The 22,847-nt window shown below is 46.8% G+C and overlaps 1 protein-coding gene across 1 annotated transcript in view; it reads right to left on the bottom strand.

The window, feature by feature from the left end:
• The window catches only part of LOC143961773 (E3 ubiquitin-protein ligase TRIM39-like), a 216,232-nt gene that overhangs the window by 13,816 nt on the left and 179,569 nt on the right, over positions 1-22,847 (bottom strand). The window lies entirely within an intron of this gene.

Raw genomic sequence — 22,847 nt, forward strand, 5'->3', positions numbered from 1 at the left:
TATGCGGCTAGGCTCCCAAAAAGGCTCCCCATACTCAGGAGAAGCAGCAGAATGTATTTTGGGTTGTAATTCCACCTATAACCATGACACGTGTGAGCAATATATCATTTAGTGACAACTTTGTGCAAAAAAAAAAGTTTGTAATATTCCTGCAACTTGTGGCAAAATATAAAATATTTAATGGACTCAACATGCCTCTCAGCAAATAGCTTGGGGTGTCTACTTTCCAAAAATGGGGTCATTTTGGGGGGTTTTGTGCTATTTTGGCATTTTGTGGCCTTCAAAACTGTGATAGGTAGTGAGGAGGGAAATCAAAAATTTGCACCCTTAGAAATCCTGAAGGAGGTGATTGGATTTCGGGGTGCCGTACAAGGCTAGGCTCCCAAAAAGTCCCACACATGTGGTATCCCCGTACTCAGGAGAAGCTGCTAAATGTATTTTGGGGTGCAATTCCACATATAACCATGGCATGTGTGAGCAATATATCTTTTTTTTTTGCAAAATCTTTTTTTATTGAGTTTTCCATTAGCATACAAAGTTGCCCACACAGGGGCCAAACATTGCCAACGCATGGGCATATCCTCTGATGTGGCAACAGACCAAGCAATATATCATTTAGTGACAACTTTTTGTAAACATTTTTTTTTTTGTCATTATTCAATCACTCGGGACATAAAAAAATATTCAATGGGCTCAACATGCCTCTCAGCAATTTCCTTGGGGTGTCTACTTTCCAAAATGGGGTCATTTGGGGGGGGTTTGTACTGCCCTGCCATTTTAGCATCTCAAGAAATGAGATAGTCAGTCATAAATTAAAAGCTGCGTAAATTCCAGAAAATGTACGCTAGTTTGTAGACGCTATAACTTTTGTGCAAACCAATAAATATACGCTTATTGACATATTTTTTACTAAAGACATGTGGCTGAATACATTTTGGCCTAAATGTATGACTAAAATTGAGTTTATTCGATTTTTCTTATAACAAAAAGTAGAAAATATCTTTTTTTTTTCAAAATGTTCGATCTTTTTCCATTTATATCGTAAAAAATAAAAATCACAGAGGCAATCAAATACCATCAAAAGAAAGCTCTATTTGTGGGAAGAAAAGGACGCATATTTCGTTTGGGTACAACATTGCATGACCGCGCAATTATCAGTTAAAGCAGTGCAGTGCGAAATTGTAAAAAAGACCTCTGGTCCTTAGGCTGACAATTGGTCCGGGGCTTAAGTAGTTAAAGAGGCTTTATTTTTTTTGTGCTGGAGTAATCCCCTAAGTATTAAAGGGGGAGCAAAATGCTGCAATTACGTTCCGCGAAAGATAAAAATCCTCACCAACTGGCCTCAACTGCTGCTGTAGCGGCCACAAAACTTGAGCAGTACGCGCACACCCCCATGCAGTCCCCCACTAAGAAGGGGTCGCAGCCAAGATCGCAGCAGGGAAGCTCTATGGATAGAAAAAGTCATGGTCAAGACCAGGCTCATGCTCCTGGCTCCACTCCGTGGACACAGTCGTTAATGGCACAGAACAGTAAAAACGTGGGCCTACCTGACCAAACTGGAAAAAGCAATTGGCGCCTCAGAAATAGTGGACAATATTCCAGCAGAGCAGGAGCCAACGCTACTAGATGTGCTGAAAGCAGTAAAAACATGCAGTGAATCAATCGAAGATCTTGGTGAACAAATAAGGGGGGGATTAAGGAGGATATAAATGTGGTTAGAGGTGAAGTACAGAAATAGTAGAAAGGACAACAGTACTTGAAGGAAGGGTTGGCCAGCTGGAAGATGGTGTGTTGCCGATGTTAAAGGAACTGAAAAACATGCAAGGACAGGTTCTTAAACAAGCCTCCAGATTGGAGGAATTGGAAAACAGAAGTGGAAGAGATAATGTACGGGTGATGGGAATGCCCGAAAAGAGTGAGGGCCTGAACCCTGCAGTATTCCTGGAAAAGTGGCTAATTGAGCTGTTTGGGAGAGATTCATTTTCAGCTTTATTTTGTATAGAAAGAGCTCATAGGGTGCCCTTTAGACCCCCCTCCAGCAGGAGGATACCCCCGGACGCTACTGATGAAGTTCTTGAATTACAAGGACAAATTTCTGCTACTAGAAAAAGCTAGAGAAGCGGGAAACATCTTTTTCAATGGTGTAAAAATGTATTTTTACTCTGATTTCTCATTAGATCTTCAGAAAAGAAGAATGGAGTATGTCCAGGTTAAACGCACTTTACAAAAACTTAAAGTGTCATATGCCCTTCTCTACCCCGCAAAGCTACGTGTGACGGCTCTGGGTGGTACCCAGATTTTTGATACACCGGCTGGGGTTGAGAAGTGGATGGAGGAAAACGTGAGACAATTACGGATACCCTGATGAGTGTATAAATGCTGATTTATAATGGTATAGTTTGCAGGTGTACGGATCCATGGGAGGGGGAGATTTGCACAGTGGGTGGATGTAAAGTGATGGAAGGTAATGAATGGGTGCGGGGAAGTGAAGAGCAACTGGTATGTGAAAAGGTCACTGTAAGCCCCTTAGGTGGGGGAGGGAGGGGGGAAGGGATGGGAGGAAGGGTAAAGGGTATAGGGAAGGGGGATGGGGGGGTGGTAGAGAATAGTGTAGGGGGAAGGGGAGGGGAACACTAGTTTGGTTCAAAGCTTAAAAATGGAGAAGTGTGGGTTAAAGAATAGCACTTTGTTAAATAATAAGGACGGTGTAAGAGATGGGAATAGGAAAAAAATACAGGAAACACAGGGCAAAAATGGAGAAATTAGGTTTGTGTTTATACAAACAGATTTAAGAATATAGGGGTGTATATTAAGTTGGAGGTAAACACTAACAAGGTAAAAGGGAAACAAAAAAATAATATATAGGTTTGTAATGGGAGGTGGTATATATTGCAAAGTAGATATGTAGATGCAAAATAAAATATTAAAAATTGGATCATGGAATGTGAGAGGGTTGGGCACAGCGGGTATAAAAGCTGTGGAACGTTCCACACTAGAGAGAAGTGGGGTGGATTCGGTTTGCCTGCAGGAAACACACCTAACAAAGGACTCAGCACTACGAACTCGGTGGGGACAAAAATATCAAAGCCAGTACCACTCAACCCATAGTGCGTACAGTAGGGGGGTAAGTGTGTTGGTGAAGTCCGGGGGGGAATTTTTCCTGCAGGTAATCTAGGGTAGACGTGTTGGGCCGATATGTTTTCCTTTATTGTTTAACCACTTGCCTACTGGGCACTTAAACCCCCCTCCTGCCCAGACCAATTTTTAGCTTTCAGTGCTTTCCCACTTTGAATGACAATGACTTAGTCATGCAACATTGTACCCAAATTATTTTTTTGTCCTTTTCTTCATACAAATAGAGCTTTCTTTTGGTGGTATTTAATCACCACTGGGTTTTTTATTTTCTGCGCTATAAATGAAAAAAGACCTGAAAATTTTGAAAAAAAATGAATTTTTCTTAGTTTCTGTGATAAAATTTTGCAAATTAGCAACTTTTCTTCATACATTTTGGCCACAATTTATACTGCTACACATCTTTTGTAAAAATAACTCAAATTAGTGTATATTATGTGATCTGTCTACAAGCTATGGTGCAAATCATAAAAAAATGATCACATCTGATGTACTGAGGCCTATCTCATTTCTTGAGACCCTAACAAGTCAGGAAAGTACAAATGCCCCCCAAATGACCCCTTTTTGGAAAGTAGACATTTTAATGTATTTAGTAAGAGGCATGGTGAGTTATTTGAAGTTGTCATTTTTCCCACAATTCTTTGCAAAATTAAGATTTTATTTTATTTTTATTTTTCACAAAATTGTCATTGTAATAGCTTATTTCTCTCAGACGGAATGTGCATACCACAAATAACACCCCAAAATACATTCTGCTACTCCTCCTGAGTATAACGATACCACATGTGTGAGACTTTTACATAGCCTGGCCACATACAGAGGCCTAACATTGAAGTAGCACCTTCAGGCATTCTAGGAGCATAAATTACACATTTCATTTCTCAACCACCTATTACAGTTTTGAAGGCCCTGGAACACCGGGACAATGGAAACATCCAGAAAATAGCCCCATTTTGGAAAGATAACACCCCAACGTATAATATATGAGGCATAGTGAGTCTTTTGAATGGTTCATTTTTTTCCAGAAGTTTTTGGAAAATGTGGAAAAAAATGAAAACGCATTTTTTTTTTTTACACAAAGTTGTCGGTTTATAAGATATTTCCAAAACATAGCATTTACATAGCAAAAATAACACCCTAAAATACATTCTCCTACTCCTTCTGAGTATAACGATACCACATGTGTGAGACTTTTACACAGCCTGACCACATACAGAGGCCTAACATTGAAGTAGCACCTTCAGGCGTTCTAGGAGCATAAATTACACATTTCATTTCTCAATCACCTATTACAGTTTTGAAGGCCCTGGAACACCAGGACAATGGAAACATCCAGAAAATGACCTCATTTTGGAAAGCTAACACCCCAACGTTTAATCTATGAGGCATAATGAGTCTTTTGAATGGTTCATTTTTTTTCCAGAAGTTTTTGAAAAATGTGGAAAAAAAATGAAAACGCATTTTCTTTTACACAAAGTTGTCCATTTATAAGATATTTCCAGCACATAGCATTTACATAGCAAAAATAACACCCCAAAATTCATTCTACTACTCCTCCTGAGTATGGCAATACCACACGTGTGAGACGTTTACACAGCCTGGCCACATACAGAGGTGCAAAAATGCAAGGAACACCGTCGGGCGTTCCAGGGACACATAGCATGCACATACCAAGAATTACACCCCCAAATACATTATGCTGACCAAAGGGTAAACAAAAGATTACCTGTGGTTTTAGAAGCGCAGTTGTCCACAGGAGGATAGCACTGGTCCAGGCAGCAGGCAGGAACTTGGCCAGCAACAGCGAACACAATTTTTCAGGCAGCAGGCAGGGATACTGTCCATATACAGTCCAGGGTCAGTGCAGAGATATTGTCAGCAGTGCCAAAAATATTGGTCCTGGTAGTAGGCAGGTCCATGTGGTGTGGCCAGTGTGGCATGATGGCAGTAAGTCCTACAGGCAGCAGACAGAAGTAGAGCCTCGTTCAGGACAGAATGGGGATAGGGGTAGAGGCTTCTCCCTCCCAAATCTCTTTGAAGTCTCCGAGTCTCCAGACCCTAATCTAGGAATAAGAAAGCAAATAAAATTGTTTTCTTCATCCAGAAAAACTATTCTGGAGCCCCTCACATATGTGAGACCCCGTGTTGAATCCCACTAGTCCAGTTGCAGAATACAAGATCAGCCCAAGAGGCAGGCAAATACCATGGTCACACAGTCCATGGCCAGTTCCAGATCAGGCAGAGGTATGTGCAGAATCGTTAGGCAGAAGCATTGTCGAATAACAGTCCAGGGTCAGTTCCAGATCAGGCAGCGGTATGTACAGAATCGGCAGGCAGTAGCATAAGGGGTGTGAAGGTGTATGAAGGCAGGAACTGAGGATTATGTTTACCATACTTCACTAATAATTTATTGAAGTATGGTAACGGCGAAAACAGTCCCCTATGCAGAGGCCTGGTTGAGACGGACATTGTGCACAATAATAAGATGTGTCTCTTCTGACTCTGGTACACACCTTACATCTTTTTTTACGTCTTTGGCCTGTTGGTTTGGGGGGGATTTTATCGGGAAAGTGGCGCTCCGAGAGTCGATTAACAACATCTGGTCGGATATTTTCTGGTGGGCCGTTCGGGAAAATAAGGGCAGTGAAAACTTCCTCCTGGTAGCCAAAGAAGCTTTTGGGGTTTTTGGGTGGAGTTGCGGTAAATGACATAGGAATTGTATATGGCCAATTGAAAAAAATAAATTGCTACTTTTATTATACCAATGGTATGTCCGTCTTGTGGCAAGGTATGGTTCCATCATTTGGTCATTGAAGTCGACTCCACCCATGAACAAATTATATTCATAAATGCATTTTGTTTTTTTTATGGGGGGCAATTCCTTCTGGGGATTTCCACAAACGTATCATTGTGGATAGAAGACAACATATATACATCCCTTCTGTCCCTCTACTTCACTGCCAGAATCTCCTGGTTTCGCAGACTTGCCGTTTCTCCCTTTCTCAAATTCTTATTGACAAGACTTTGAGGAAAGCCCTTCCGATTCCTTTTTATGGTGCCACATGCTGGCGTCTTCTTCCAGTGAAGGTTGTGGAACAGGGGCAGAGATGTGTAGAAGTTGTCTACATACAGGTGGTAGCCTTTTTCCAGTAGGGGGTATATGAGGTCCCAAACAACTTTCCCGCTGGATCCCAAGTAGTATGGACAATTAGGGGGCTGCAGCTGGGTGTCCTTCCCTTCGTACACTATGAATGAATATGTGTACCCTGTGGCTCTGTTGCATAATTTGTAGACCTTCACCCCATAGCGGGCCCTTTGCTGGAGATAAATTGCTTAACTTTAAGCCTGCCACTAAATTTAATAAGGGCCTCATACACACATATGTGTTGGTCCAAGGTAAACAATTTGGGGAATGTTTCTGAAAAATAATTAAGTACTGGACGAATTTTGTAAAGCCTTTCGTACTTTGGGTCATTTCGGGGAGGGCACTGGGTATTGTCACTGAAATGTAGGAACCTCATCATTATCAGATACCTGATTCTGGGCATTACTGCGGAGAAGAGCGGTGAGTGGTGGAGGGGGTGGGTTGACCAATAGATACGCAATTGTTTTTTTTTGTTGAGTCCCATATTAAATGTGAGGCCTAAAAAAACCTTGAACTCCTCCACTGTTAGGTCTCTCAATTCATAGGGACGGGCATAATAAGATGTTGGATTTTGCTAAATAAATTGTTGTGCATACAGATTGCACTGGGCCACAATTGACACCAACATGTCCTCCGTAAAAATAAAATTAAAAAAATGTATTTGGGTAAAATTCTCCGTGTCCACCTGGACTCCCGGCTGGGCAGTGAAAGGGGGAATAGTGATGGCCGAACGGTTCGTCCGGCGGTCGTTTCGCTGCGAATTTCGGCTGTTCGCGGTCCGCCCGATCGGCGGACTATAGCCGCCGTTCGCCTGGCGGACTTCCGTGTTTTTACTGTGTAAAAGAACTTTGACCTATGATGACACATCCATCATGGGGTACAGGACAGCCAATTGAGGCATTTCAGCACATGGACACTTGGACATTCCCCCTAACTTATAAATAGACCCGATCCGGCGGCCATTTTACATTCTTTCTTCTGTCAGTATAGGGAGAGGTTGCTGTGTGGAGCAGGGAGAGATTACAGTGACCCAAATCGCTAGATATTTGGTACAGAAAAGTTCTTTTCAGGACTGGTATAGGTGTTAGGTATAGTTCAGGATATAGGTTTGAGGCAGTGCTGTGCTAGTGATTGTTGCAGCAGCCTGAGTGTCTTTTGTCAGTTTAGAGAAAGGGACAGGACGGTGTGTGCTTCAGGGACAGTCAGTTTAGTCATCATCATTAGCTGTTACTATCAGGTCCACAAAAGTGCTATTCCAGTTATTGTTCCAGTAGCCTCTGTTTTGTCAGTTTATATAGGGACAGGCAGGAAGCTGTGTGTGAGGCAGTGAGGGTCAGTTTAATCAGTAGCTGTTACTATATTAGGTCCACAAAGGTTCTTTTCAGGACTGGTATCAGTGGTATGGTAATAGGCTTGTACACGTATAATATTCTTTCTTCCAAATATAGAAAGAATATTATACTTGACTGCTGCCCTTCTGCTGCAATCTGCTAATCATTCACAACCCACTTGTTCCACAAAGCTCCTTATAAGGACTGGTAACCTGGTGTAGGGTGCTATAGTACATAGGGCTGAGTGAGGTACAGTTTCCTATTCTATAAGGAACTGGTATAGGTCCACAATACATAGGGTTGAGGTGCACTACTGCTGACCGCTTCCCTATACTGCAGCAGTCCTTCATCGGTATAGGGACTGACGTACAGTCTGCTAATCAGTCACACACAACCTACTTGTTCCACAAAGGTCCTTATAAGGACTGGTAAGGTATAGGGTACTACAGTACATAGGGTTAAGTGAGGTACAGTCTGCTATTCTATAAGGACTGGTATAGGTCCACAATACATAGGGTTGAGGTGCACTACTGCTGACCGCAGCCCTATACTGCAGCAGTCCTTCATCGGTATAGGGACTGGCGTACAGTCTGCTAATCAGTCACACAACCTACTTGTTCCACAAAGGTCCTTATAAGGACTGGTAAGGTATAGGGTACTACAGTAGATAAGGTTGAGTGAGGTACAGTCTGCTATTATATAAGGACTGGTATAGGTCCACAATACATGGGGTTGAGGTGCACTACTGCTGACCGCTGCTCTATACTGCAGCAGTCCTTCATCGGTATAGGGACTGACGTACAGTCTGCTAATCAGTCACACACAACCTACTTGTTCCACAAAGGTCCTTATAAGGGCTGGTAAGGTATTGGGTACTACAGTACATAGGGTTGAGTGAGGTACAGTCTGCTATTCTATAAGGACTGGTATAGGTCCACAATACATAGGGTTGAGGTGCACTACTGCTGACCTATACTGCAGCAGTCCTTCATCGGTATAGGGACTGACGTACAGTCTGCTAATCAGTCACACACAACCTACTTGTTCCACAAACGTCCTTATAAGGACTGGTAAGGTATAGAGTACTACAGTACATAGGGTTGAGTGAGGTACAGTCTACTATTCTATAAGAACTGGTATAGGTCCACAATACATAGGGTTGAGGTGCACTACTGCTGACCGCTGCCTTATACTGCAGCAGTCCTTCATCGGTATAGGGACTGAGAGTTTTGTCACAGGGTCATTTAAAAAATTGCAGGCAGAGGAAGAGGCAGGCCCTTCCGCAGGGGTGGTAGGGGTAGGGCAGGAGCAACAGGCTTGAGCCAAAGTGGGAAGTTGCAGAAGGTGCGTTCAATTACTTTAAAGGACGCACCAGACTTGGTTGAGTGGCTCGCTCAGCCTTACACTTCTGCACCCTCCTCATCCTCTCAATATGCACCCTCTTCTTCACTCTCTGCTATGTGCACCCCCAAAGACACTACCACCAACAACACCACCACCACCACCACATACCTTCCGCTTGAGTCACAGGAATTATTTTCCGATCCATATCAAGACATTTCTGATGCAGCCACTCTTGGTATTGGATCAGGAAGAGGAGGTAGCAACAACCGCTACTCAGCAGTCTGACGACAGTACCCAGATCAGCCCAAGGAGGAGGTTGGTCCCGGTGTTGCTGCCTACTCCGAGATCTCTAATTATAGTGGTGGGGAAGGTGACGTTGATGATGACGTGTCTAGTGATGTCACGTGGGTGCCCACAAGAGAGGAAGAGGAGGGGAGTTCAGAGGGAGATATGGACCAGCAGATAGGGAGGAGAAGCAGGAATAACTTACATTGCACAGGAGGGACAAAGCAGACTGCAAATGTATCAGGAGCGAGTCATCGACCATGTACGGTCACATCTGGCGCTCTCAGGACGCTGGCACATGGCTCCGCAGTGTGGGCTTTTTTAACGTGTCCGCTACTGACAATAGCGTTGCCATCTGCAATCTTTGCAGTCAACGCATTAGTCGCGGTAAGCCCAACACTCACCTAGGGATGACCGCCTTAAGAAGGCACATGAGCAGCCATCACCGAGCCCAGTGGGAGCAACGGAACACACAAAGCCACACTGCAGGCTCTCACTGTCCAGCCTGGTCTTCTACTTCTCCTTCTCCTCTCTCCTCACAATTGTCCTCCACTCCACCTTCCATCACGCCAAGCTCACGTTTTTCTGCAAAAAGGCAGGCTTCTGTGGGCCTAATGTTCGAGCGTAAAAAAATGATGACGCCGGATAACCCTCTTGCCCAACGGTTGATGGCTGGCTTGTCGGAACCCATAGCCCACCAACTACTGCCATATAAACTGGTGGACTCGGAGGCCTTTCGCAAATTTGTGGCCATTGGAACACCACAATGGAAGGTCCCAGGAAGGAAGTATTTCTCAGAGAAGGGCATCCCAGAGCTATATGGCCATGTTCAGCGGCAAGTGAATGTATCTCTGGCACACAGTGTCGGTGCCAAGACACATCTGACCACAGACACCTGGTCTAGCAAACACGGGCAGGGAAGGTATATCACTTTTACTGCCCACTGGGTCAACCTTCTGACGGCCGTCAAGCGTGTAACCCGTGGCACCCATGTAGATTTGGTTTTACCACCACGGATTGCATGCAGGCCTGACTCTTCTTCTCCTCCTCCTCCTACTCCATCCTCCTCCCTCTCCTCCTCGGCTGACTCCTCATTTTCCGCTGCTACCGTCTCTTCCGCTGCGCCGCCCAAGCTCCCCAGAACCTATTCGACATGCCAGGTGAGACGTTGCCATGCCGTGCTGCGTCTGTTGTGCCTGGAAGCCAAGAGCCACACTGGCCCGGCACTCCTTTCAGTTTTGCATCCACACAGGCAGATCAGTGGCTAACACCGCTCAATTTGACAGTTGGTAAAGTGGTGTGTGACAACGGTGCCAATCTGCTTAGCGCATTGAAACAGGACAAAATCACGCACGTGCCATGCATGGCACACGTCTTAAACTTGGTCGTGCAGCGATTCCTTGTCAAATACCCTGGGGTCCAGGACATCTTATGGCAGGCAAAGAAAATCTCGGCCCATTTCAGAAGATCTTACACGGCCATGGCTCACCTTGCTGACATTCAGTGGCGACACAATCTGCCGGTCCGATGTCTTATTTGCGATTGCCCGACGCGATGGAACTCAACCTTCTATATGCTTGATAGGCTGCTCCAGCAGAAACGTGCAGTTAACGTCTACCTGTATGAACTCTGCGACAGAACAGGTTCTGGGGAGCTGGATTTTTTTTCACCGCGCCAGTGGCTCCTCATGTGCGACCGCTTCCACTTTAGTGCAAATGGGGGCCTTCATGCTCCAGTGTTTTAATAGGGACCCCCGTATAAAAAGCATAAGGGTCAAGGACCAGTACTGGGTGGCAACGTAATTAGACCCCCGGTACAAACACAAAATGGCGGAAATGTTACCGCCGTCACAGAGGGCTGGCAGAATAGACACTTCCAGGCCTTGCTTCGAGAAATGCTGCATTCTGCCTTTGCGTGCACTGGCAGAGGAGCAATTTCCACTCCCAGAGAAGGAGTTGCGGGTACCAATCCAACAGCGCCTGCAAGAAGAGGCCGGTTTGAAGATGTGTTGGATATGAGGTCATTCTTTCAGCCGACCCATCGACAGGTGTCATCCGGATCCAGCACCAGGGAACGCCTAGACCGTCAGGTGTCCGACTACATCGGGTTAACGCCCTATGTGGACGCTCTGAGGAGTGATGAACCCCTAGACTACTGGGTGGGCAGGCTTGACCTCTGGCCAGAGCTTGCCCAATTTGCAATCGAACTGTTGGCTTGCCCCTCATCCAGTGTCCTGTCCAAAAGGACGTTCAGCGCAGCAGGGGGGATCATGACCGATAAGCGTACTCGCCTAGCTTACGACAGTGTTAACTACCTCACATTTCTAAAAATGAATGAGGCATGGATCTCGGAGGAATTCAACACATGTGACCAGTAGACCATGTATATGTCTATAAACAATTTTTTTAATCGAGCACAGAGACCTTCTTTCTTCATTTGGCTCACTTCCTTGTCCAAAAAAAGCACACCGTACTATATGCCTGTACCCTCCTCTGTGAAGAGGTTGAGCGGTGTCATATTTCTACTGGGGCTGCTTATTATGAGGGGCTCCCACCATCCCTGTGCTGTGCTGACATCCTCCTGGGGCTGTACCTCTGCTGTGCATATTTTGAGGTGCTCCCACCATCCCTGTGCTATGCTCATTATGAGGGGCTCCCACCATCCCTGTGCTGTGCTGACTTCCTCCTGGGGCTGCTTATTATGAGGGGCTCCCACCATCCCTGTGCTGTGCTGACTTCCTAATGGGGCTGCTTATTATGAGGGGCTCCCACCATCCCTTTGCTATGCTGACATCCTCCTGGGGCTGCTTATTATGAGGGGCTCCCACCATCCCTGTGCTATGCTGACATCCTCCTGGGGCTGCTTATTATGAGGGGCTCCCACCATCCCTGTGCTATGCTTATTATGAGGGGCTCCCACCATCCCTGTGCTATGCTCATTACGAGGGGCTCCCACCATCCCTGTGCTATGCTGACTTCCTCCTGGGGCTGCTTACGGTGCAGGTGTCAGTGCTGTATATCACGGTGCTGATGTCAGTACTCTCTATCACGGTGCTGCTGTCAGTGCTGTATATCACCGTGCTGGTGTTAGTGCTTTATGTCACGCTGCTGATGTCAGTGCTCTCTATCACGGTGCTGGTGTCAGATGACTCTATCACGGTGCAGGTGTCATTGCTGTATCTCATGCTGCTGGTGATCATCTCCTGCACCCTCTTCTTTGCCTACCCTGGTCCCTGACCTTCCCTCTCCTCCATTGCCTTCATGCGCTCCACCGTCCTGAATTGTCACAACAATTTTCCATATAAAAAAAGAATGCTTGTAGTTGTCAATCCCAGATTCACCTCATACGTGTGTTATGTCATTGGCCATGTGGTGGGACTATGTTTGCACAGCTAATAATTATTTTGTGGCTGCAAATTTGACCTGTAGGTTTGCGAAGTTCGCCTCCCATTGAAGTCAATAGGGTCCACCGCAAACGTTCCGGTTTACGAACTATCAGCCGCGTCCGCGGTCCGTGTTCGCGAAACGTCCCGTCGGAAGTTCGTCCATCACTAACGTCTACCTCATACTCAGCAGAAGTATCAGAATGTATCTGTGGGAGTAACTGGAAGTTTTCTCTCGCTGGGTGTGACAAGTCATTTGTTTAATTTGTTAAATAATTTACCCACTTAAGCCCCGAGCCTATTCCTGAGATTTGTTGTTTACAAGTTTTTTGTTGCTAGAAAATTACTTAGAACCCCCAAACATTATACTTTTTTTTTCTAACACCCTAGAGAATAAAATGGCGGTCGTTGCAATACTTTCTGTCACACCGTATTTTTTTGGAAAAAATGTCATTTTTTGAATTAAAAAATAAGACAACAGTAAAGTTAGCCCAATTTTTTTTTGTATTGTGAAAGATAATGTTACGCCGAGTAAATTAATACCCAACATCTCACGCTTCAAAATTGCGCCCGCTCTTGGAATTGCGACAAACTTTTATCTTAATCTCCATAGGCGATGTTTAAAAAAATTCTACAGGTTGCATGTATTGAGTTACAGAGGAGGTCTAGTGCTAGAATTATCGCTCTCACTCTACCAATCATGGCGATACATCACATGTGTGGTTTGAACACCATTTTCATATGCGGGCACTACTCACGTATGCGTTCACTTCTGCACGCGAGCTCGGCGGGACGGAGCACATTTAATTTTTTTTTTCCTCCATTTTTTTTTTTTTTTTACACTGTTTTAAAAAAAAATTGTGTCACTTTTATTCCTATTACACTGAATGTGAACATCCCTTGTAATAGAAAAAAAAAACATGACAGGACCTCTTAAATATGAGATCTGGGGGTCAAAAAGACCTCACATCTCATATTTACACTAAAATGCAATAAAAAAAATGTTGTCATTTAAAAAAATAAAAAAAATAAAATGACCTTTTAAGAGCTATGGGCGGAAGTCACATTTTGACGTTGCTCCCTCCCTGCAATGGTATGTAGATGGGTGGGGGCCATCTTCCCCTCACTCCTCTCCATACCCAGGAGGAAGAGGGATCCGATCGCCTCCGCCACTACCGACGGCTCCGGTAAGTAGTGCAGGGCACCGGAGAGCGACGGGAGGTGGGGGTCCTCTCCTACCGCCGACAGAAGTAATTTTGCGGCAAATCCGCCACAGAGACCACTCTTATCGGAAACCGGATTGCCCGCTGAAGAAGAGGATAGCGGGGTTATGGCAGCTAGCTTCTGCCATAACAAAGATATCCCTGTTCAAAGTTAGAGCCGGTTCACACAGGGGCGACTCAGATCCGACTTCAGGTCGCCCCTAGTCGCCTCAGGTCAGACAACATGTAAAAATCAATGTAAGTGAATGAGAGCCATCTTAATGCACACTACTGAAGTCGCTCCGACTTCAGAAAAGGTTCCTGTACTACTTCAATCCGACATGTAGGCGACTGGTACCCGTTGATTTCAATGGGGGTCGTCTACAAGTCGGATCTCCGTGTATACGGAGGCGACTTTCACGGAATTATCAGCTCTGAAAAGGGAACTCCACGCCAAATTTATAAGAAAAATTTTTTGGCGTGGGTTCCCCCTCCGAGAGCATACCAGGCCCCTAGGTCTGGTATGGATTCTAAGGGGAACCCCCTACACCGAAAAAACAGCGTGGGGGTCCCCCCAGATCCATACCAGACCCTTATCCGAGCACGCTACCCGGCCGGCCAGGAACGGGGGTGGGGACTAGTGAGTGCCCCCCCACCTCCTGAGCCGTACCAGGCCGCGTGCCCTCAACATGGGGAGTGCCTTGGGGAAGGGGGGCCGCACGGAATAAGGGGGCCCCCGGATACCAGCCCCCCACCCTATGTGAATGTGTATGGGGTACAATGTACCCCTACCCATTCACCTGTGAAAAGAAATGTAACAAAGAAACACAACACACAAGGGTTAAAATAGTTTATTGCACAGCTCTGGGGGTCTTCTCGCCGGACTCCTCCGCTATCTTCTGCTCTTTTGCTAGCTCTTTCACTAGTGGAGGAGCCCGGCTTTCTTCTTCGCCGCCGCCCGGGGTCTTCTTCCCGACTTCGACGGTCTTGTCCCCCTCTTCGGTTCTTCAGCATCCTCTGGGACTGTGACATCATAATGGGCGGGGACATCATCCGGTGATGTCCCTATATAAGTCGCTGCGCGCCGAGTCCCTGCCATTGTGAGTGGAGGCAGCAACGAGGCAACATCCGAAGAGAAGAAGAGAAGAACAGAAGACGGCGACAGCGACGACAAAAGACCGGGCCACCGCCTGTAAAAGAGCTAGAAGAAGGCGCGGTGGCCCGGCAAGAAGAACCGAAGAGGGGGACAAGACCCTCGAAGAGGGGGACAAGACCCCCGAAGTCGGAAGAAGACCCCGTGCAGTGGCGAAGAAGAAAGCCGGGCTCCTCCGCTAGTGAAAGAGCTAGCAAAAGAGCAGAAGATAGAGAAGTCGTCCAGCAAGAAGACCCCCGAAGACGGAAGACCCCCGGAGCTGTGCAATAAACTATTTTAACCCTTGTGTGTTGTGTTTTTTTGTTACATTTCTTTTCACAGGTGAATGGGTAGGGGTACATTGTACCCCATACTCATTCACATAGGGTGGGGGGCCGGTATCTGGGGGCCCCCTTATTAAAGGGGGCGCCTGGATTCCGATAAGTCCCCCGCCCGCAGACCCCGACAACCATTGGCCAGAGTTGTCGGGAAGAGGCCCTTGTCCTCATCAACATGGGGACAAGGTGCTTTGGGGTAAGGGGGGGCACGCGGCCCCCCCTTCCCCAAGGCACCCCCCATGTTGAGGGCACGCGGCCTGGTACGGCTCAGGAGGTGGGGGGCGGTCGCTCGTCCCCACCCCCTTTCCTGGCCGGCCGGGTAGCGTGCTCGGATAAGGGTCTGGTATGGATCTGGGGGGGACCCCCACGCCGTTTTTTCAGCATAGGGGGTTCCCCTTAGAATCCATACCAGACCTAAGGGCCTGGTATGCTCTCGGAGGGGGAACCCACGCCAATTTTTTTTCATAAATTTGGCGTGGAGTTCCCCCTTCAGAGCTCATTCTCTGATTGGCCATGGTAAAAGTCGCCTGGCCTGGGGCGACTTAAAGTTGTGTTGTAAGTCGCCCCAGGTCGTGTCTTAGTCATGTTCAAGTCGTCTCCAAGTTGCCTCACAAAGTCGTCCTGGAAGTCATGTCGCCCCTGTGTGAACCGGCTCTGAGGACGTATATCGGTGTGTGGTGGTCCAGAAGTGGTTACATTTACAATAGAAAGTAATGGGAACATTGTTTTTATTTTCAATATTTTCTCTTTTTTTATTTATATACTGAAAAATAAAAACTCAATGCTACTTTAAAAATCACCAAGGAAAAGATCTGTCTTTCTCAAATAATTATATAAAATGAATGTGGCAATACACGACTCTATGAATGAATGAGCCCCAATGTGGTCAGATCCCCGCATGGCTGCTCTGTTTTTGTCTCATGTTTCGGGTGTAATGTGTAAATTGTTACCAAAGATTAACTTTTTTTTTGGAATTAATACATTTTTATTGAGCAGAAAAAGAGAAAAAAAAAGTGGTACATGTGGCACTTTCACAGTAAGGCCGCGTACACACGGGTGGACTGTTCGCCCAACCTTGTCCGCTGAACAGTGTTTGGGCGGACAGTCCGCTCGTGTGTGGGCTTTCAGCGGACAGTTTCAGCGGACAGTTGGACGGACAAGGTCTTTCGGAAATTCCGAAAAACTGTCCGCTGAAACTGTGTTTGAGCGAACAGTCCGCCCGTGTGTGGGCCAGTCCGCTGTACTTTCGAAATGAGCGGACTGTTCCCGCTCGGAAAGTCCGCCCATTTCGAGCGCGTGTACAGGTAGGCGGGGCCCGCGAAGGAGACGTCGCGGGCTCCGCCGCCTGTAATGGGCTTAAAGGGGAACCCCAACGCCGAAAAAAATCGGCGTGGGGGTTCCCCCCAAGTCCACACCAGACTCTTGTCCGAGCACGCTACCCGGCCGGCCAGGAAAGGGGGGCGAGCGAGCGCGCCCCCCCCCCTGAGCTGTACCAGGCCGCGTGCCCTCAACATGGGGGGGTGCCTTGGGGAAGGGGGGGCCGCGCGGCCCCCCCACCCCAAAGCACCTTGTCCCCATGTTGATGAGGACAAGGGCCTCTTCCCGACAACCCTGGCCGTTGGTTGTCGGGGTCTGCGGGCGGGGGGCTTATCGGAATCCGGGAGCCCCCTTTAAGAAGGGGGCCCCCGGATACCGGCCCCCCACCCTATGTGAATGAGTATGGGATACAATGTACCCCTACCCATTCACCTGTGAAGTAAAGTACAAAAAAAAAACACAACACAGGGAAAAAATATTTTATTGCACAGCTCCGGGGGTCTTCCGTCTTCGGGGGTCTTCTCGCCGGACTCCTCCGCTATGTGTGTGTAGCTCTTTTGCTAGCGGAGGAGTCCGGCTTTCTTCCTCCCCGCCGGCGGCCTCTTCTCCCGACTTCGGGGGTCTTGTCCCCCTCTTCGGTTCTTCTGCCGGGCCACCGCGCCTTCTTGTAGCTCTTTTAGAGGCGGTGGCCCGGTCTTCTGTCGCCGCTGTCGCCGCCGACTTCCGTTCGTGTTCTTCTTCTTGTTCTTCTTGTTCTTCTCCAGGAGATGTTGACATGTCGCTCCCTCCGGCCGGAATGCCAGGGACGCGCTCCGCTGCCACTTATATAGTGACAATGGGGCGGGGTCACATGGTATATGTCACATGGGTTGGTCACATGGGTTGATGTCACATGGGGACTATGACATCGTAAGGGGGCGGGGTCACCATGTGACCAACCCATGTGACATATACCATGTGACCCCGCCCCATTGTCACTATATAAGGGACCGCACAGCGCGGCTCTGGCATTCCGGCCGGAGGGAGCGACGTGTCAACATCTCCTGGAGAAGAACAAGAAGAACAAGAAGAAGAACACGAACGGAAGTCGGCGGCGACAGCGGTGACAGAAGATCGGGCCACCGCCTCTAAAAGAGCTACAAGAAGGCGCGGTGGCCCGGCAGAAGAACCGAAGGCGGCGACAGAAGAACGGAAGGCAGCGGCGACAGAAGACCGGGCCACCGCCTCTAAAAGAGCTACAAGAAGGCGCGGTGGCCCGGCAGAAGAACCGAAGAGGGGGACAAGACCCCCGAAGTCGGGAGAAGAGGCCGCCGGCGGGGAGGAAGAAAGCCGGACTCCTCCGCTAGCAAAAGAGCTACACACACATAGCGGAGGAGTCCGGCGAGAAGACCCCCGAAGACGGAAGACCCCCGGAGCTGTGCAATAAAATATTTTTTCCCTGTGTTGTGTTTTTTTTTTGTACTTTACTTCACAGGTGAATGGGTAGGGGTACATTGTACCCCATACTCATTCACATAGGGTGGGGGGCCGGTATCCGGGGGCCCACTTCTTAAAGGGGGCTCCCGGATTCCGATAAGTCCCCCGCCCGCAGACCCCGACAACCAACGGCCAGGGTTGTCGGGAAGAGGCCCTTGTCCTCATCAACATGGGGACAAGGTGCTTTGGGGTGGGGGGGCCGCGCGGCCCCCCCTTCCCCAAGGCACCCCCCCCATGTTGAGGGCACGCGGCCTGGTACGGCTCAGGGGGGGGCGCGCTCGCTCGCCCCCCTTTCCTGGCCGGCCGGGTAGCGTGCTCGGACAAGGGTCTGGTGTGGACTTGGGGGGAACCCCCACGCCGATTTTTTTCGGCGTTGGGGTTCCCCTTTAAGCCCATTACAGGCGGCGGAGCCCGCAACGTCTCCTTCGCGGGCCCCGCCTACCTGTACACGCGCTCGAAATGGGCGGATTTGCCTCCTCCTTACGTGGGCGAGTCCGTTCATTTCAAAAGTTGAGCGAACTGTTTGGCAAACAGTTCGCTGAAACAGTCCGCTCGTGTGTGGGCAAGTCCGCTCATGCAAATTTTGAGCGGACTGTTTGCTGAAACTGTTTGCCGAACAAGGTTGGGCGAACAGTCCGCGCGTGTGTACGCGGCCTAACAATAACAATGATATTAAGAAGGCTCAAATATGCCAATAATAAATATAGTTTATAACACACCTTGTTATCCTTACATATGTAGCGGCGACTCCTGAATAGCATGCGCTATGCGTTTTTTAAAGTTAAACTTTGCCTAAATTGCAGTTTGGTTCAGGTATAATTGTCTAAATTGGACCTCTGCATCAGTCTGACTGGACTGTGAGATGTTCAGTCTGGCCACAGGGGGCACTGTCTCTTGTGGCAGGCGTGGAACTATGGTCTGGTTAGGTGCTTACGTTACTCTCTCTTGTAACCTACCCAGTGGGAGTGGCGTTCTCACTGTGCTTTCTGGGAGACGGTATTTAAGATGCGGACGTCACGTGGTTCGGGGTTCTGGTCCAGTATGAGGTGCTGACTACTTGGTCCTGGTCCTCCTGTCCAGCCCCCAGGAAGGCTATGGCCTGGGGTGCGGATCCACCTGACTTTAATGCCTCGGGGCTGGCTAGCCCAAGGCAAGGAAACTAAAGGAGGATTCTGGGGTGGTGGGGTGCCGTCTCTGGTTCGGGAGAGACCCAGTGTACTTCAAGCATTCCAGGGGAGGACTCTTTAGAAGAACACCACGTACGGATTGGTTTTCTTAACAAGAGCCTGGAAGGGCTGAAGTAACCAAGAGAATCCGGTCTTGTGGATATCGCCAAGCAGGCTGAAAGATCCAGGTATCCCAGAAGTGTTTCAAGTTTAGTTTCCCTATGTGTTCTGCAACAACGTCTGCGGCAAAGACTTTGTTCCTGAGTAAGCACCTTGTTGGCTGCTAGGCCTTGTGATAGAGGGACTGTCCAACCTGAGTGATCATCCAGCTGCAAATGGCTATTCTCTGGATTTAGTCAAAGTAAGCAAGTTCTTTAACGTTTTTTGACTTTGGCACTAAGAGAACCTGAACTTCCTTTCCAACCCTCTGATCCCAAGTTGAAAGACTGTTCAATTGATTGAGTTTTGCAAAAAAAAATCCATTCAAGTGGATCTGTCGTCAGTCTCAAGTTACTGGGCCATTTACCACGAGACATCCCCTAGACATACAACGAGGAAAGCAGAAGGTAACGGTAAGCCCAAAAATAACCAGCAGCTCCTTCGGGGGTTAGTGCTACACATAAATCTATACATTATAATATTATGTTTACCCTCAAGGCCACATCTTCCCCTCTAAAGGGGGTACTGGAATGGTATAAACCAAAGGAAGAGAAAAAGGAAGAGGGAAAATATTTATTTGGTAAGATTCTATTGCCAGAACTATAATACAATCGGACATTACGACAAAAAAAAAACGTGGATTTTTTTCTGACGGATGTTGGCTCAAACTTGTCTTGCATACACACGGTCACACAAATGTTGTCTGAAATTAAGAACGTCAAGAACGCGGTGACATACAACACATACGACTAGCTGAGAAAAATTAAGTTCAATAGCCAGTGCGGCTCTTCTGCTTGCGTGGAACTTTGTGCGTCGGAATTGTGTACACGCGATCGGAATTTCCGACAAGTTTTGTTGTCGTAAAATTTCAGAACCAGCTTTCAAACATTTTGTTGTCAGAATTTCCGACAGCAAATGTCCGATGGAGCCTACACAAGCTCACATCAAACATTTGTTGTCGGAAATTCCGACCGTGTGTACGCGGCATTATAAGTACTAAATGATGCCTTTCAGAAACAGAGACTCCCTGAGTCAATGCAGGAAACGATAATTATAGTAATTCCAAAACAGTGTAAGGACCCGATGCTGCCTGAGTCTTATCGCCCGATTCTCCCTCCTCACCTCAGATGTTAAGATATTGGCCGGGGGTTCTGGTAAACAGATTATCATGCTATATTAACCACTTTCAGACCAGACCACTTTTTGCAATTCGGCACTGCGTCGCTTTAACTGACAATTGCGCGGGCGTGCGACGTGGCTCCCGAATAAAATTGACGCTCTTTTGTTCCCACAAATAGAGCTTTCTTTTGGTGGTATTTGATCACCCCTGCGGTTATTATTTTTTGTGCTATAAACAAAAAAAGAGAGTCAATTTTGAAAAAAAAAACACATTTTGTTTTTACTTTTTGCTACAATAAATATCCCCCAAAAATGTATAAAAAATTTTTTTTTCCTCAGTTTAGGCCGATACGTATTCTTCTACATATTTTTGATTATAAAATATCGCAATAAGTGCTTATTGATTGTTTGCGCAAAAGTTATAGCGTTTACAATATAGGGGATAGTTTTATGGCATTTTTATACATTTTTTTTTTTTTTACTAGTAATGGCGGTGATCAGCCATTTTTATTATCATTGCGACATTATGGCGGACGCATCAGACATTTTTGATACATTTTTGGTACCATTGTCATTTATACAGCAATCAGTGCTATACAAATGCACCGATTCCTGTGTAAATGACACTGGCAGTGAAGTGGTTAACCACTAAGTGGCGCTGTAGGGTTTAAGTGTGTCCTAGGGGTGTGTTGCTAACTGTGGGGGGAGCGTGGCTGCATGTGACACGTCACTGATCTCTGCTCCAATCACAGGGAGCAGAGATCAGTGACACTGTTAGGCAGAACGGGGAGATGCTTGTTTACTTTAGCATCTCCCCGTTCTTCCTCCCTGTGGAACGATCGCGGGTATCCCCACGGCGATCGGACCCATGGAGGTCCCGACTGGCATGCGCACGCGATGGCGCGGTGGCAAATTTAAAGGGACATACCTGTATGCCCATTTGCCTGTCCGTGCCATTCTGCTGACGTATATCAGCGTGCGCCGGTCGGGAAGTGGTTAACACCTTGACTCATAAGGACCAAACAGGTTTTATTCCAACTAGAGCAGCTTCAACTAATATACATATACTTTTTTTTAAACATGCCGCTCCCTATCGAAAATACGGGATCCAGAGCAATATTATGCCTGGATGCCCAAAAAGCCTTTGATATGGTGGAATGGGAATACCTATAGGAGGCTTTTGGTATAGGCCCGGGATAAAATGGGTCAAAATGTTATATAGGGAACCAAAAGCAAGGGTGAGAATTAACAATACACTATCCAGACCCTTCAATCTGTCTAGAGTTACTAGGCAGGGATGCCCTCTGTCTCTACTATTGTTTGCAATAGCATTGGAACCTCTTGCCCTTGCAATCAGTGAAAATAGTCGGGTTTCGATGAGCAGGAAGAGAGGACAAAGTAGCTCTCTATGCAGATGATGCCCTTATTTTCCTGGGGGATACCACAAAGTCATTAACGAAACTTATGAGCCTTATCTCCATATTTTGGCGAATCTTGGGATACCAGATTAATTGGGATAAATCTGAACTACTACCATTAGACAAATGAAAAGTCCTTTTACTAAATCACGCGTCTCAAATTCAAATTAAGCATGTAGTGAGATCCCTGGGGATTGAGATTTCACTAAATGCAAAATATTAAACTGAATCTTAAACCTTTATTGGTAAAATGTAAGGATAAATGCTGAAGTTGGTGTAAATGACCACTCACAGTGATGATAGGCAGGGAGAACCTTGCTGAAATGATTTGGTCCCCACAGTTGCTTTATGTGTTTAATAATTCTCCCGTATGGATCACAACATTTTGGTTTAGAAAAATAGAATCGCTCTTTAGAGGGCTTATTTGGAAGAAAAAAAAACACCACCCATAAAGTTGACAACATTAATGTTAAATAAAGGAGCAGGCGGATTGGCGATTCCCCAATCAAAAAAGCTATATTTTATCTTCACAAATACAACACTTTTTTGGATGCACAGTAATGGCAGACTCTGATTCTATGCAGAGAAAACAAAATATAATACGGCGCACTCTGAATATGACTAGTAAACAAACTCGTATAGTGTTGAATGGGAATGAACATAGAGTATAAATAGTATTAATGACCACAATGGGCTGTTACAGTCAGTAATGTCCATGAACTATAAGGAAAAATAATTAAAATAGTTAAAAGAATTAAAAAGAAACAAAAAATCTGGTTCTATGCGGAGCCTGCTATTACCAGTATATCCCGATTACCCATTGATCTCTTTATTGGAGACGAGAAACCAACGGTCTAACAAAGGCTTTATTACGGGAAAATTGTTTGACAAGGTATGGCTG

This window comes from Lithobates pipiens, unplaced genomic scaffold, assembly GCF_037356315.1.
Source record: "Lithobates pipiens isolate NorthernLeopardFrog02 unplaced genomic scaffold, aLitPip1_a1.2 Scaffold_8, whole genome shotgun sequence".
Classification (NCBI taxonomy): domain Eukaryota; kingdom Metazoa; phylum Chordata; class Amphibia; order Anura; family Ranidae; genus Lithobates; species Lithobates pipiens.